We start from the raw sequence: 16,298 nt of genomic DNA, 5'->3' as shown, positions 1-16,298 counted from the left end.
CCGCACACACAGAGGTCACGAGGCAGAGAGTGGCAGCAGAGAGGACACAGGAAAGAAAATGAAGATCAGGGTGCAGGATGAAATGGAGAAAAAAAAAAATAAAAAACAAAACCACAAGAAAGGGATGCTAGATGGGCAGCACGAGAGAGGGATTAAAGAAGAACAGGGGCAGCGAATGGGACACAAGGATCCCGGGGGAAACAATGGCACGGGGAGCACCACAGAGCCACAGGGAACAGAATGGGAACACGAGTGAGGCACGGAGAAGGACAGACAAAAAGACGGAGTCCCAAACACACAGCAAGGACGCAGGGACACAGAGACAAAAAGGGAAACCAGGACCGAGAGACAGGAATCGACCACGCCACGTGCTCGGGAGGGTAAAGACGGGCAAGGAGCGGCACGGGGACGGGGACAGAAAAGGCACGGCCAGCAGGACAGAGGCTCACCAAGAGAGCGTGCAGTCAGGGAGCAGCACTGGGCAGCAGTCAGACTGGGCAGGGCTCCTCTAGGACAAAAATATTTACACATAGGAGCCATTCCCTCCCTGGCATCTCATTTGTGTTTAACCTCCCCAAAAATGAATTCATATCACGAGCAATGTGCAGTCCTGGCTTCTCCCTGCCCAGGATTTGGACAGAGGACCTGGGCACAGCACCCACTTGTGAGTCAGTAGAACAAATCCCAGGTGACATTTCAAAGGTTCTCCTTCTGGCACTGCATGTTTGCAGATCTGGGCTGGCACGTTCGACTCCCTGCATGGCCACATTCAAGAACAACTGACCACATATGGCAGAGAATTCCCAAGAAAACTCACGTGCCATCAGTGAGCAGAAAATCCTTTGGGGTTTAGTTCCATCTCTCACCTGTTCCCAGTGGAAGGAAGATGGGCTTTAGTCACACATCACAGCAGCAGTGATGGAGCGGGGGCTTTTTTATTTTAAAATTTAATGAAAGGTAATACAAATAAACCACGTCTGACAGAAATGCCTTTTAAAGCCATTAAAGCTTTTTAAAGCCAAGGAGACCATCCCCATGCCCGAGTTCAGTCTCCTATTCCTACTGTTTTTGGTATCAGCAAATCCATCAGGCTCTTTTCAGAACTAGTGCTTCATATCAACTAAACCTCTGGCTCCTCTTTATTTGCACTTACAGCCCCTTGCAGGAAGCTCTGCAGCCTTTTTTCCTCATCCTGCATTGGAGAGAGGAGGGATATTAGTGACACATGTATGCACAAACAATCCTTCTGGCTCTTCAAACAGTTCAAAACGCCTGTAATAAAATTGATATCAAGTAATATTGAGTATCAGGCTGTTCAAGAAAAGGGAAAGTGGAACTTTCATGTCCCACTGCTGAATAAATACTTCCCCATGAGTTTGCACACAGTAATACCATTTTATTGACCAAACCAAAGTAAGAATTTTTTGACCAAACAAGTTAGGTCTGTGTGAGAACAGCTCAGGAGGCTTTCAGGGCTCACAGCGATGATGGCAGAGCACAGAACGTTACAGATGAAGTGTTAGTTCCCCGAATTAACAGCCTGATGGAGCCAAATCATTTTGCAGGGACACATAAGAGCTTCTTCTCCTTTCAGAGTTTCCAAGTCACCCTGTAGCTTACCTCCTGAACCAGTGCACACCAATCTGATGTGGGTAAGTAACAGATCCAGCTCCCGAGCTCCAAGCCACACGGCCCCGATGGGAATGCAAGTAAGGAATAGAAAAACAGCTGTGCAAGAAAGATGAGAGAAAAATCAGAAGAGATATTCTTCTATTTCCACACAGCAATACCGACCAAGCTGTCTATCTCCAGGACTAGCTTTTCAAACAGCTCCCTAACTCTTTTCCTAGATGGAAAAGTTCGAGTTCCCGGGCCCATACCAAGCCAATGATCCTACACACCAGAAGGAACAAACCAGTTTCCTGTCAAATCAAACAGTTTGAAACCTGACCTGTCAGATACTCTCATGGACCAGCAATAGGGATCAGCATCCAGGCCCCCGTGGACTTGTTTTTTGAAGACTATTTTCCCTCTTGGAATTACAATTCTTTTATAGCTTTTGCTCCATTTTAGTCCTTGAAAAGCGAGTTCTGGGTGAATATTGTGCAGAGGGTCCAGAATGGCAGTGCTGCTTTATTTTTCCCAACAGTTCCTAGCTTGGTGTGCTGACAGACTATCCTGGAATTCAGAGGTCAAGCAGGGCGGCCTTTGGATCGCCCTTCACCTCTGCTCCCACTCTGTGCAAACACAACTTGTGCTGAGGTCACTGAACACATCGCCTCAGCTTTTCCCTCCAAAAGATCCCCTCCCTCTTTCTCTGCAGGTGAACTCCGATCCACTCCTCACCTGCACTGCTCATCCAAGTGTCCATTCTGTTCCCCCGGTTACCCCAGCGAGGTCCATTTGCCTTTCTCCTGCCCCTCTCCAGCCCCAGGCCGCTCCTCTGCTCACTCTCTCCCGTGGGCCTCATGCCGCACGGAGCCTCTCCTCCCTTCCTCGCCGGCTGCTGCCAGGGAAGGAGGACACAGAGTCCCAAGGGCTGAGCCCTGCCTGCTAGCCCTGGAGAGCCCTGGCTGCGCTCCCCAAGGCCCTCGCAGAAATTTCCCAGAGAAATTCTCTGCCGGGCTCCCTTCAACTCCCTCAGCAATCCCCTCAGAAATGCCTCCTCGCTCCCGTGGACAACCCCTCAGCATTTTCCTACACAAACACCTCTCGTGCCCCGTCTCAGTGACCCCGGGCTCTGCGGCTACATCCACGGCACGACCCGTGCCCGCTGCTCGTGCTTCACCCGACCACAATCAAGAGCAAATGTTGGCTGGGCTTTCAGAACTGGAAATGACTTGCAAGCAAAAGAAATCACCTTTTTTCCTTCTTTCTCCTGCTGGACTTGCCTCTGGGGATGCGTGCTGAGCTCTCGCTGCAGGGGACTGTCAGGCCTGAATGGCTGGGAGTTCGTCCTCTTCTCCCTGGGCAAGCAGAAATTGGCATTCATTACACCACAGAAATGCTTTCTGAAACCTTTCCCCTCTCCTGCCCTTGGCTGCTACATCTTCTCTCTCTGCCTTGGAATTGACAGCTGTATCCCTGATGTCATTTCCCCTGCCTGGCTTCTGTGCAGCTCCAAACTGGGACAACTTAGCGGGGACAGAGGTGAGACTTTTTAGCTGGATTTTTCTCCGACTTCTAACTACACCAAAACCTTCTCCAATTCCCCACTGAGAAGAGCACAAACTCACAGCCATTCCGGGCTGGCAGTCGCTGAGGGAGATCTGACACAGTATCAATAAATAAGTAACCTTTCCTGGGAGCAGCCATCACCCCAGTCCTCCAGCCTCGGCGAGCTGCTGCAGTCAATGGACCCAACTTCTAAGGCTTAACCTACATTTCTGTCAGCTCCTGTTAGAAAGATCCCAAACAGTAAATCATACGACAGAATTTTAAAATGGCACCAAGAATAACAGAGCCCAGGCCAAACCCAACCACCCCCATCGCTGCTCCACCCCGCTCTTGGCAGAAACAGTCGTATCCTTTAGAAATCCTCTCCTTTCCCTGCTACTCAGTCCTTCGCTGCCCATCCCCACAGAGGATTTACTCCACCTTTGGCTCCCCACAGCACCTCTCTCCCCAGCACAAATCCCACTTGGCACAGACACAGACGGAGCAGACCTAAGGCAATGGATCCAGCAGCAGCTGCGATTCCGAGCTCCCCGTTCCCCGCACAGCTCATCCATCCAAGCACTCCTGGCAATCTCACCTCAGCCCGGACTCTCTGTTCCTCAGAGGCAAACACGGCCTGATGGGGCACGGCTCTGGCACCCCATTTCCTCTGGCTCCTGCCGACCTGGAAAGCCACAGGGAAATGCAGTCCCCCGGACCTCACGTGCCTGGATACCAGCAGAGCCGCAGTTTCACCCAGATGCCATAGACACTTCATCCCAGCGGGGAGGAAAAGGGGAACCCTGTGCGGTCAGGACCGGGAGCCCTCCAGTGCAGAGCCCTGGTGCTGAAGCCTCTTGGCTCTGGCTCCTCAAACACCACAGCTTTTGGCAAAGACGGGAGGAGTGGAAACGTTTCTCCGGTCCTGGAAGATAAGAGGAAAAGAAAATGAAGTCCCCTGCAGAAGTCAAAGGATCCCAGCTTTCACACTTCTGCTCTGATTGCTCACTGTGGGGCTTGATCCAAGCCAGGTGACACCGATTCAAATATAAAAGTGCGCCTCTCCTGCATTCTTGCTCCTAACCCTTTCAGACATTAAAAGGATGCTCATTTTTCTTACTGCATTCTTTGCTCCATTTTAACAGATCCATTTGCATGCCAGACCCCACTTGTCACTCACTCAACCCTTCACCACTGGACTTTGCACAAAGGGACACCCGGGGTGCTGCATCACAAGAAATCCCAAAGAGAAACCCCTCCAAAACCTGACAGAGAAAGGTTTCAAGGCACTGCAGAACACAGACAGCTGTTCATGCCTTCTCAGGCCACACCAATCCTGTCCCATCCACCAGAGCTGTGCAGGTGAGCTGTGCAAAGCCTCCCCTTCCTCCTAGGCAATCGCTGTCTGAGGCCACAGATGTCCATCCTGGGCAGCACCTGGAAACAACTTGGGAAAGGCAAAATGAGAATGTTTTCTGTCAGAAAATGAGTAACAATGATAATAATGATCAGAACTTCTGGACAAATTTAGTAACATCATTTTCATATGATAAATACTGGCCATGCCCATCCTTCCAGCCCAGGTGAAAACAGGAAGGAGAACTACAGGAAAAGCACAGTCCCTTCTTTGGATGTCTTTCCTAAAGACTCTTCTGCACTGTATGCACTTTGTGTTCTTTAAATGAATGGATAGCTGCTAAAAAATTTCAGCCCATATTTTCTTGGCCACAGGCGGGACAAGGTGGGCTGCAGCTGCAGAGCCAGGGAGATGCAGGACCTTGGCACACCAGGGATAAGAGCAGGGGAAGCAGGGGGGAGAGCTGGACAAGTGAAGGAACAGGCATTTTCTTGTTTACATTCATCCGTGCTGGGAACTTGGAAAACACGTGGTGCTGCATGCATCCAGGACACAGTGCCCACGGTTTGGTTGTTTTCCCTCTGGTCATAATCCCTGCCTTCAGCCCCACTCCAAGGGAGCAGAGAATTCCTCCACGCTAAGGGTGAGTCTGGTCCCACACAAGGGATGGGTGCGGTAAAGGAGGGGAGCTGTTTACGGGAACTGACCGCAGAAATCAAACCCAAGAAACACTGAAAGGGACTCTGTCGAGCTGCACCACCAAGTGCTGGCAGCAGGCAGAGGCGCGAGGCGCACGCAGGACCAACAAGTACCACTTCACTTGTTTTTCCTGCTTACCTGTATTGCAGTTCTGCTTCACTTCACAGCTGCTCTTCTGCCAAGGCCATTTCCATTTTCACAAGCCTGTGTCACGCGTGGTCAAGGCTGGAAATCCTCCCCTAGGATTTCCACGTCACATCTGGATTTGCCAGGAAGCATGTACACACACAGATGCCTGTTTCTGTGGCAGCTCAGTCAGAAATCACATAAGCCAGCAACTTGCTCCTCACTGCACCACTTGGAAATACATAAAAAAGCCAGAAGAAACAACAACCAATCAACAACCCACAAATGACACAACTTAGCACAGCTACATCCTAATATCCTTCGTGCCCAGTGATGGAGAGAAAGAAGGAGGAAAGCTGTTCTTCCAGTTCTCACAGTTCTGTACCAAGCAGCTGGAAACAGCCTACACTGCCCTCACCTGCAGCTGTGGCAGCTTCCCTCCTTCCTTCAGCCTCGCCCTGACTTGTAAGGGGCCAGAGGCACCACACCACCAAAAAGTATCAGCACTCACAGCCTCCGCCAGTATGGACGTTGTCATGGTCCGTCTTTGGCCAAACAAACCTCGGGGATGGTTTTGCTTTCCTGACAGACTTGGCCAATCTCATTCCCATTTATCAAGGTAACGCACCTCTTGTCAGAGCCCCTCTGGAACAAGAACTCGAGAGAAGATTGGAGGGAAGAGTCCGAGAGCAAACTGAAATCCCACGTATGCAATGAAGGCCTGCTTCTGGCAGGTTCCTTGTGGCTTTTGGGACACAAGAAAAGCCTTCAGACTATAAAAGCATACGTGAAAACCCCACACCTTCATGTTACAGACATAGAATTGCTTTGGGATTTGGCATTTCCTGCACCCACACAAACACACTAAAAGAATTAAGCGCGGAGTCCTGAAGCTTGGTTCTTCCAATCTTATTTTGGTGGTGTCACTTGACGTACCAAAATCCAAAGCAATAATTCATAAAAATGAAAAGCAGCTCCCATCCCCTCCCCTCCCTTCCCCTCCCCTCCCCTCCCCTCCCCTCCCCATTCAGTTTTCCAGTTTAGGGCTCCTTTTAAGAACAAGTTAAAGAAAAGAAGAAAAGCCCAAGACCTACTATCAGCTAGTGTACCAACCCCCTGTTTTCCACAGATTCTCATTACGCCTGATGGCTTCTCTAAGAAAATCAATTTGTACATGTAAAAACCCATCGAGCAGGGGCAGGGGTTTCTGAGCCCGCACCTCGCAGGTGAAGGATCGGGGGAAGAGCGGCACGGAAGGATCCCAAAGTGCCCAAGAGAGGGTCAAGTTCACTGTGTCGGGGCAGCAGTTTTTGAAACCAAAGTGCTCTGCAGCTGCCCCAAGCCTGGAGTTCACAGAAACAAAATGAGCTCCCCCTCCTGCCTCATTTTCTGCCTTCTCTCATCAAGTGACAATCACATCATGCGAAAGATAAGAGACAAGATGCTAACACCAGTCCAGTGCCCCCAGGATGGCCCCTGGCACCAGGGTTCATTCCCCCCTCTGGCTGACAGAACTTAAACCCAGCTGTTCTGGGATTTAAGGAGAAAAGCCCAGCTTTGCCACTTGCTCTTCCACTCACTCCCATGTTTGCAGAGCGGGAAGATTGCTGGGTTCAGCACTGCATCTCAAAGCAGCAGCCCTGGGAGTGCTGCTGGAACCCAGAACACCCTCCCCATTCCCAGACACCAACCGAACCGGTCAGCCTCACACTCCTCCAAAGGCAGAAAAACCACAAACCAGTAAAAAATGGCTATTTTACACAAAAATGGGACCCATTTCACAGGTCAAATATCCCACGCTGCGTCCCTGAGCGTTCCCAAAGCTTTGTGACAGGAAAGTGAAACTTCACACGTGAAGCACCATTTCCCTTGGAACAACATCCTCCATAAAACTTGCCACATAAAAGCCCTGTGGAAACAGCACATCCCCTATGCCAACCGACTTACCTCAATCTCTGTGTTTGCTTTCCTTCAGATGCTCCTGGCAGACGGGTAAGGACAGGCTCCGCCTGTCCCCAGGGCACACCACTCACTTGATGCCTTTTTCCCTGGTCCTAGAAAGATGAGACAAACACAGTTAACCGATATAAGGGATTGAACCGTGGTATTTAACAAGGATCCTCGGTGCAACAAGTGGTCAAGGAGGAATACACGAAATGCACACAGCCGGTGCACCGTGTGTACAACTGTACGGACCTTGCACGTCGGCACCACCGACCAAGATGGCCCAAAGAGAAGCTTCAGTGAGTGGCGTGACATCTCCCTATCTGAAAGTATTCCCCCCCAGGTGGGGCTTAATCCTGCTTTACAAAATACCCTCCCAAGGAGAGAACCTTGGTTTCTCAAGACAGTGTCAGGCTTTCCAGCCTCCAGCTGGGAGGCCTTTAGGATGCTTGATCTTCTTGCCTAGCAGAATACCAGGACTATGCTAATAGACCAGATTTAAACAATTACAAGGATGCATGCTAAGGATACATAAAAGGAATGTAAAGAGAAAAGGCAAAAAATCATCATGACATAGACTCCCAGCACGTGCCACTGATAAAAACTCACCCAGTCCCTCACACTCCAAGCTCCAGCACCGCTTCCAACTGGGTGACTTGCACATCACAGGTTTCCCATCTGCTGTCACACCCGAACACCTTTGAGTCCTCAGGTACGGAGGGACTTGGAGCTCACACCTTGGAGCTTTAAAAGTTTTAGCTTTTGTATTTTTCAGAATCTCTGCTGCTTAGTGTGTAACTGTGAAACTTCATATTAGGTGTTAGTAAGTTCTCTTTACAGGATAGTTAGACAAAACAATTCCTTTCTAGCTAGACAATCAAGGACAAGCGATACCCAAAAAAGCAAAAGCAACGGTGAGGGAAAGGGAGCAAGCCAGGGGGCTGGGAGTTCATAGCCTGAGGCTATGGCTGGATAATAAACCCCAATATGGAGATGAACCAAAACTTATAAAAGTGTAAAGACTTGTTACTGGCATCCATGTGGAATCTGACTTGGGTGTAGTCCTGGCCGGGATGTCGCACTGCCCCAAAGTGTATCCTTTCAATAAATACCTCTTTTATTCCTTTTACTCTGTCTAGTCTCTGTTCCAGGTCGGCCTTTCCAGGCAACAGAGCAAAAACATTCCCAGCAATAACAGCAAAGGAACTTTACTTCGGGATTGTCTTGCTAAATCCTGGGTCAAAAAACAGTGTCAAATTGTTTAGGGCACAAAACCAAAATTAAAGAAACCAACTCTGGGAAAGCCGGCCGCAGCCACCCCTAAAACTCCCTTTGGAATCTTCCTTTGGCTGAACCCTGAATACCTGCACCCCTGCTGACTGAAAAGCAAAACCAACACGAACGAGTCCCTTCCCTAACGAGGAAAATGCAGCAAAGATGCATACAACGGCACTGAATACAAATACCTGTGGGAAGGTCTCCCCTGAGCTTCCACGTTCCAGTCCAGCTTCTCCAGAAGATTAAAAGGTAAGCAGAAGATTTCTACAGAACTCACTGAATCCAATTTCTCTAAACATCTGCAAGCAGCATGGCTCCTGTGCCACAAGGACTTCTGTAATCATGTAATTAGAAAATATGTTACCATATGAAGGATAAGAAAGACGAATGAGCACACCAAGTTAAAAAAAAAAAGTATACAAGCCAGTACTGTGCAAAGAACGGACGAGTGAGTTTGTGGTGGAGCAATCCCCCTCACTCATGGCGTTGAATAAACAAGTACATGCGCTGTAAGCCTTACACTGCAGAGTAGTGTATTCTCACCTAGTTTTCAGGCATCAACCCAGCATAACTCTGATTTACAGAGATGCTTCCCAAGGCCACTGTGTCCCCAGGCAAGGAGCACCAACCACCACACTCCACCAGAACCACAGAAAATTCTGGCCAAGAGTGAAAACTGACACAGAATATCCAAAAAGCAGAACCTCCCTGTGAAAAAGGGTCAGAAAGAAAAACTACAATTAGGGCAGCCCCTTGCTTTTAACTCTGCACAGAGAAAGGAAAGGTTCTTCCATCCTGAGGCAAGCCCTGGGACACCAAAGAGCAGCAGCCCCCTTGCAGGCTCACCTGGGCCGGCAGAGCGGGGGAGCGCGGCGTTGCAGCCGGGCGGGCTGAGGCGGCGAGATGAGCCGGGGAAGCGGCCCTGGGTGGTGATGTGGAGCGGCAGCCCCGGATGATGATGCCGCGCGCCGGGGGGGTCCGGGGTGCTGATGCGGCCGGGCCGGGGCGATGATGCTGCCGGGCGGCGCGGGGCGATGACGCGAAGGAGTGGGCGGGCCAGGGCGATGACGCGACATGGGTGGGCGGCAGCCCAGGCGATGACGCGCACGGGTGGGCGGGCCCGGGCGATGACGCGGCACGGTGGCGGGCGGACCGGCGCAGTCGCCACCGCTGCGAACTCGGGTTGAACGGAGGCTTGCCGAAAGAGGGTACAGTAAGTGACGAGCACTGGGCAGCAGGTGCACACAGCTACAGGAAAAGGGATAGTGAAAGGGAACAAAATATGGTCACGGTGCAGGACAAAGGGAAAAGGAGAGGAAGGAAGAAAGAAAAATATACAGGCAGGCTGAGAGACAAGAAGCAGGATGGAACAGAGCGACACCAGAACCCAAAAATCCTCCTCCTCAGAAAACTGAAAAATCAACAAGTAAAAGCAGGCCTGCCGGGTCTGACAGGAACTCCCCTCGACCCCGACCCCCCCCCCCCCCCCCCGCCCCGTCCCCCGACAGCAGCGAGGAGGAAGGAGCAGGGCACGGGATCGGGGCATGGCTGCAGTACCGCGCTGTGCCCACAAGGCGGCAGCACTGCCGCTGAGCTCAGCCCGGGGCTGAGGCACTTTGGGGACAGACAGACAGACAAGGGATGGGGGGGATGAAACAACGAGATCCATCCCTTCAGGAAATCCCCCTAAATGAATGCACCAAAATAAACCCCAGCCGAAACTAAAGAATGCCTTCCTCTAATGAAATGAAAACAAACAAAACCCTCTAGATATATATATATTGAGATATATATATATGTATCTATTTGCTATTATTTATTTTACATATATATTCATAGTCTACACATATCTTTATATATTCAATTTAATTTATATTCTAATATGGTGCAAAATATAGACAAGACATTGTTTTTACTTTTTATTATATATCTTTCTACTATTTATTTTATGTATATCTATATCTTGATATTTAACATATTTGTATGCTTTTATGTTTAATATCATTCATTAAAAAGCTGTGCTTCTAACCATAGGGAAACCAACAAACCACTTTGTTTTATACTATATTCAAATATATTTTTCTACTTGCATTTTTCATATTTATATCTGTAATTTATACATTTATATTACGTATATATTATACTATAAGAATAGATTCAATATTAATTGTATTAAATACTACATAAATACTACATAAATACTTTTCTGATTCTATATTTTGATAATATTTGCTTTATTTATATTATATACTCTGTATTTTATAGAGATGTGTAACTTCTGTGTTTATATTTTATTTTTATAAAAATACTTTTAAAATTTATTTTTCTATTGCATTCCGTATATTTTAGACTTATATAACCTATATAAAACCCCTGGCTCTAACCAAATAAAAACCAATCAAATACTTCTTTTCAATGAGATTTAAGTCTTTTTTTTATATTGCTATTTTTCATGTATTCTATGGCCACCCCTCCCTGGGAATGTCCTGGCACCTGTGGGTCCCTCTGGGGGAGGGCACCCAGCACGGCCTCCCCCCCCCCCCCCCCCCCCCGCCATTCCCCACTCCCCTGCTCCTGCGCCGCAGCGTGGCTCCCTCTGCCGGGGACCTCGGGCTGCCCTGAAACACATCGGAGCCCCCTGAGTCTCCACCCCGTCCCCCTCTCAGCCTTCTTTCCTCACCCCCAAAATGAAGGCACAGAACTGCTCCAGCTGCCCTGGACGGCAGCACGGCCCTTGATGGGAACCCTTCCCACAGGTCCATGCCCCCAAAAAGGGACCCTGCTGGCACAAGGAAGGGGGGGGGGGGGGGGGGGGGGCAGCCCCCAGGAGGGCTAAAGTTCCTCCCCAGCCCCGCAGACACAGAGGACACGAGGCAGAGAGTGGCAGCAGAGAGGACACAGGAAAGAAAATGAAGATCGAGGTGCAGGATGAAAGGGAGAAAAAAAAATAAAAAACAAAACCACAAAAAAGGGATGCTAGATGGGCAGCACGAGAGAGGGATTAAAAAAGAACTGGGGCAGCGAAGGGGACACAAGGATCCCGGGGGAAACAATGGCACGGGGAGCACCACAGAGCCACAGGGAACAGAACGGGAACACGAGTGAGGCACGGAGAAGGACAGACAAAAAGACGGAGTCCCAAACACACAGCAAGGACGCAGGGACACAGAGACAAAAAGGGAAACCAGGACCGAGAGACAGGAATCGACCACGCCACGTGCTCGGGAGGGTAAAGACGGGCAAGGAGCGGCACGGGGACAGAAAAGGCACGGCCAGCAGGACAGAGGCTCACCAAGAGAGCGTGCAGTCAGGGAGCAGCACTGGGCAGCAGTCAGACTGGGCAGGGCTCCTCTAGGACAAAAATATTTACACATAGGAGCCATTCCCTCCCTGGCATCTCATTTGTATTTAACCTCCCCAAAACTGAATTCATATCACGAGCAATGTGCAGTCCTGGCTTCTGCCCGCCCAGGATTTGGACAGGGGACCTGGGCACAGCACCCACTAGTGAGTCAGTGGAACACATCCCAGGTGACACTTCAAGGGTTCTCCTTCTGGCACTGCATGTTTGCAGATCTGGGCTGGCACGTTCAACTCCCCTCATGGCCACATTCAAGAACAACTGACCACATTTGGCAGAGAATTCCCAAGAAAACTCACGTGCCATCAGTGAGCAGAAAATCCTTTGGGGTTTAGTTCCATCTCTCACCTGTTCCCAGTGGAGGGAAGATGGGCTTTAGTCACACATCACAGCCGCAGCGATGGAGCGGGGCTTTTTTATTTTAAAATTTAATGAAAGGGAACAAAAATAAACCAGGTCTGATAGAAATGCCCTTTAAAGCCATTAAAGCTTTTTAAAGCCAAGGAGACCATCACGATGCCCGAGTTCAGTCTCCTATTCCTACTGGTTTTGGTATCAGCAAATCCATCAGGCTCTTTTCAGAAACAGTGATTCATATCAACTAAACCTCTGGCTCCTCTTTATTTGCACTTACAGCCCCTTGTAGGAAGCTCTGCAGCCCTTTTCCCCCCCCCATCCTGCATTGGAGAGAGGAGGGATATTAGTGACACACGTATGCACAAACAATCCTTCTGGCTCTTCAAAAAGTTCCAAACGCCTGTAATAAAATTGATATCAAGTAATATTGGGTCTCAGGCTGTTCAAGAAAAGGGAAAGTGGAGCTTTCACGTCCCACTGAGAGCTGTTGAATAAAATCTTCCCCATGAGCTTGCACACAGTAATAACATGTTTTGGACCAAAGCAAAGTAAGAATTTTTTGACCAAACAACTTAGGTCTGTGTGAGCACACTTTTTCCTTTTATGCTGATGGGAACAGAGCTCCTCTCTCTCATCTGAATGCTGCTGAATAAAACGTACACCTAGGAAGAATGCAGGTGGGGAGGGATTAAAGAGTCAACTTGTTCCAAAGTACATCTAGCAGCACATAGGATAGAAGCACACACTACTGAAACACTGTATCCAGAATCACAGGAACAGCGGGCTTAGAATTCTCAGCAGCTGCTCCCTTTGGCTACTTCAAGGGCTCTCCCAGCCAGGGAACCCAGCCGGGGCACCCGGCTGGAAGGGGCACCTTTGCAACAAAATGCCATGGAAGCTTGCTCCAAACCAGCGCTGCAGCTGCTGCCACACGCAGAGGACACCGGGCTGCTGCCAGCTGCAAGGGTGGGGAGCTGGAATTGTGCCTGGGAATTCTCCCGTGCCCGCTCTCGCACGCCGCCCCGTCCTTCCGCCCCTCTCACCTCTCCGGCAGAGAGAGCAGGTGCCTCCTCCTGCGGGCTGCTCCGGGAGCTGGGCGACCGTTCTTCCTTCGTCGATGCGTTGCCCGGGCGGGAGCGGACCCGGGGGGCGCGGAGACGGGGCGCGGCGGGACGGGAGTCGCGCTCCGCGACGGCGGCCGTGGAAGGACCCCGGCAGAGAGAGGGGCGGAGCCGCCGCTGCCTGTCGGCGCCCGCCGGGCTCCCGCGCGTCCGCGGCGCCGCTGAGCCCACAGCCCGTGTGGGCACGATGGGAAACGCCGCGCAAAATCGCGCCGGGGGGGGGAGGGGGGGGGGGTGTGATCGGCGTCGGCGTCGCGGGCAGGCAATGCAGTAGACACCCCGTGAGGGGTCCTATTTTTCCCCGCCCTTTTTTTGCCGCCCTATGTAGAAGGTCGGGCGAGTGACGGTTGAGTCGCCATCTTGGGAAGGTCGAGACGCAATTTCCGCCCTCCCCTGCTGCCATCTTTGATACTGGCAGAAGCCATTTCCGGTGCTTCCGCCATCTTTGTTTCGGGAAGTGAAAAAGAAGGCCCCCTACATTGGCGACTATTGAACTCGCCTGCCTGAATCCGGCCCCGAAACCGATCCCGCGTTCTCGGCGCGATTTTCCGTCGCCTTTTACGCGGCGCGGACGGGCGCGGACTGGTCAGCGGTGCTGGAAATGGCTCGTGGGACAGGCGGCGGGAGAGCGCGCGATCGGCGTCGGGGGTCGGATTCAGGCAGGCGACTTCAACAGACACCATTATCTGGGGCTTTACAGTTACCACAACAACGGTGGCAACGCCACCGGAAGTGGCTTCTGCCAGGACCAAATTTGGCGCCAGGAAGGGCGGAAATTGCAGCGTGCCACTCCCAAGATGGCCACCTGGCCATCACTCACCCGACCTTCTACATAGGACGGCAAAAAAAAGGGCGGGAAAAGAAGGACACACCCCCCCCCCCCCCCCCACACACACACACACACACACACCCCCCAGCGTATCTCTGCTGGGGCCCTATTGCGTCCGCCGTCCCGAGCGTCGCATCAGTTCCAGTGGAACGGCATCGTCACGTTGGGCCATCCGCCATCTTGAGAAGGTCACACGCCCCCACCGCCCTCCCGCAGCAGCGCCGAGGAGGAGCCCGTCGCCGCTTCGGGGCACGGCTGCAGTACCGCGCTGTGTCCACAAGGCGGCAGCACTGCCCGGGCTCCGGCTCCGGGCACGGCTGCAGTACCGATCTCTTCCCACAAGGCGGCAGCACTGCGGCCGAGCTCAGCCCGGGGCTGCGGCTCTTTGAGGACACGGGGGACACAGACAGAGAGACAGACACACAGACAGACAGAGAGACACACACAGACAGAGAGACAGACACACACAGACAGACAGAGAGACACACACAGACAGAGAGACAGACACACACAGACAGACAGAGAGACACACAGACAGAGAGACAGACACACACACACACACACACACACACACACACACACACACACAGATAAGGGGCCAAAAAACATCGAGGTCCCTCCCTTTAAAAAATCCTACTAAACGAATGCCCCCAAAAAAACCCCGACCCAAACTAAAAAATCCCTGCCATGAACAAATTAAAAAAAACCCAAACCCATTATATATATATATATATATATATATATATATATATATATTTGTTAATAATTAATTTATATTCATAATCAATACCTATTTTTGGATATTGAATTTAATGTATATTGGCATCAATTACAACATGGGTACAATATTATTTTTATTAAGAAATCTTTATATTACTAACATTTGTATTTTATGTGTGTGTATATATATGTATATACACACACACACACACACACACATTTATATATTCTATATCTTCACATTTTTATATCCTTTATGGAAAAGCCCGGCCTCTAACAAAACAGAAAATTAAAACCCCTTTATTTTAAAACTATATTTCAATTCATTTTTCTATTTATATTTGGCATACTTACGTGGAATTCATATATCCATATAGTCTACACATTATAAACCAGACACAGAGGACACGAGGCAGAAAGGGAGAGTGGCAGCAGAGACGACACGGGAAGAAAATGAAGATCGGGGTGCAGGATGAAATCAAAAAAAAAACCAAACAAACAAAAGAAAAAAAAAAAAAAAACAAAACCAGAAAACAAAAACACGGCCAGCGGGACAGAGGCTCACCAAGAGGGTACAGTCAGGGAGCAGCACTGGGCAGCAGTCAGACTGGGCAGGGCTCCTTTTGGGCAAATATATTTACACGTAGGAGCCATTCCCTCCCTGGCATCTCATTTGTATTTAACCCACACCCCGACCCCCCCAGAAAAACCTGAATTCCTATCACAAGGAATGTGCAGTCCTGGCGTCGCCCCGCCCAGGATTTGGACAGGGGACCTGGGCACAGCACCCACTTGTGAGTCAGTGGAACACATCCCAGGTGACACTTCAAGGGTTCTCCTTCTGGCACTGCATGTTTGCAGATCTGGGCTGGCACGTTCAACTCCCCTCATGGCCACATTCCAGAACAACTGACCACATATGGCAGAGAATTCCCAAGAAAACTCACGTGCCATCAGTGAGCAGAAAATCCTTTGGGGTTTAGTTCCATCTCTCACCTGCTCCCAGTGGAGGGAAGATGGGCTTTTGTCACACATCACAGCAGCAGTGATGGAGCGGGGCTTTTTTTCTTTTAATTAAATGAAGGGCTAACACATTCAAACCAGGTCTGATGGAAACACCTTTAACAATTTGCCTGGCACGCCAACATAAACATAAGGAATCATCAACCCCCAAAGAAAGCAGAGGCAGAAGTATCCAGCTCCAGGCCAGCAGGCACCTGTAACTTTGAACACCACAACACCACGCTCACTGGAAACAAACTGGGGCTTCAGTAACCTCCCCCTCACTGCAGTTCACTCTCGGCTCTGCTCCCCACCAAGATTCACACGAGTGAACTACATGGAGTTATT

At 50.3% G+C, this 16,298-nt stretch overlaps 1 long non-coding RNA gene across 9 annotated transcripts; it reads right to left on the bottom strand.

The window, feature by feature from the left end:
- Positions 1-916: 916 nt before the first annotated feature.
- Positions 917-9,564, bottom strand: LOC134056523 (uncharacterized). Of its 9 annotated transcripts, none has more exons than XR_009934157.1 (12): positions 9,407-9,564; positions 8,749-8,894; positions 7,892-8,088; positions 7,286-7,392; positions 5,757-6,083; positions 5,351-5,569; positions 4,422-4,603; positions 3,755-4,081; positions 3,237-3,396; positions 2,861-2,966; positions 1,621-1,728; positions 917-1,192 (listed from the first exon to the last, which is right to left on the bottom strand). It is a non-coding gene; the product is annotated as an uncharacterized LOC134056523 (long non-coding RNA). The 9 variants fall into 9 exon arrangements; XR_009934159.1 differs by having other exon boundaries at positions 7,892-8,026; XR_009934152.1 differs by having other exon boundaries at positions 7,892-8,894.
- Between the last annotated feature and the right edge of the window lie 6,734 nt (positions 9,565-16,298).

The sequence above is a fragment of the Cinclus cinclus genome, chromosome Z, assembly GCF_963662255.1.
Source record: "Cinclus cinclus chromosome Z, bCinCin1.1, whole genome shotgun sequence".
NCBI classification, from domain to species: Eukaryota; Metazoa; Chordata; class Aves; order Passeriformes; family Cinclidae; genus Cinclus; species Cinclus cinclus.
This window is presented reverse-complemented; position numbering and strand designations above follow the sequence as displayed.